Genomic DNA, 1,019 nt, shown 5'->3' with positions numbered 1-1,019 from the left:
TCAAATCGTAGCCAAAGTACAACAATTTTCCTACATAATGAGTTACGACCCCCGACTCTGGGGCTCAACTCAATAAATTTGAATGTTTTCGTCTGGAAGATACCCTGTAACTAATATAAATATAATCTGGTATGGCAGCACCATTTTTTTTTTCGTAGATAACAGTACATAAAGATAATGAAACCAAGACTAATTACAAAAGCTTTCGGCTAACACATACCCTGTAGCTAAAATAATAAATAAACTTTCAATCACGTAAATGATTTATTAAGTGGTACCAACTAATGAATTTAGCTTAGTTGTCTAAGAAGAGCGCAAATAGTCGGTCTTTTTTACTATATAAGCTCAACGTAATTCACGCTGAAAGCCATAACAAATTTCTGTTTAAAAAAATTTCACTGACAAAACGAACTCGTAAATTTTTCAAAACACTTAAAGATCGCGTTTCGTAATCGGTTTCCGTGCATTCAAACAGGTTAGATCACTTTGAAGCGAGAGATCGAATTAAGTTTCGGGGACTATACATCGACAGCTTCTTCCTACTAAATATGTTAATCGACGAGCAAAGTGAATGTGTATGTGTTTCAGTATGTATTATGAAACAAGAGTGTGCATGCTTGAGAATTAAACGTAATGACAAAATGACACGATATAATGATTTAATGAAATTACTAATGACTTCAAGGGTTTAGCAAGATGGGAGCTCAATTGAAAATCGACTTGATGGAGTCAATTTAAATGCTGAATTTAGCCGAATTGAATTTGACTCGTTCTTGATAAATCAATCAAACGATTCAATGAAATTGCTAATGACATCAATATTACTTTACATCATAATAACATTATTTATGTACTTTAATTATTAGTGAAATTCCATTTAATATGAATAATGATGTCCCATCTCTTTTTCCTTTTTAACTTTACTTCAGTAATGGAATAAAGATATGTTAATGAAATTTGTAATGATATTCATAATGAAGCTTATTATTAACTCATCTGATTTTCCTATCTCTTTATAG

The sequence above is a fragment of the Drosophila sulfurigaster genome, chromosome 2R, assembly GCF_023558435.1.
Source record: "Drosophila sulfurigaster albostrigata strain 15112-1811.04 chromosome 2R, ASM2355843v2, whole genome shotgun sequence".
NCBI classification, from domain to species: domain Eukaryota; kingdom Metazoa; phylum Arthropoda; class Insecta; order Diptera; family Drosophilidae; genus Drosophila; species Drosophila sulfurigaster.
Note: the sequence above shows the minus strand (reverse complement) of the source record.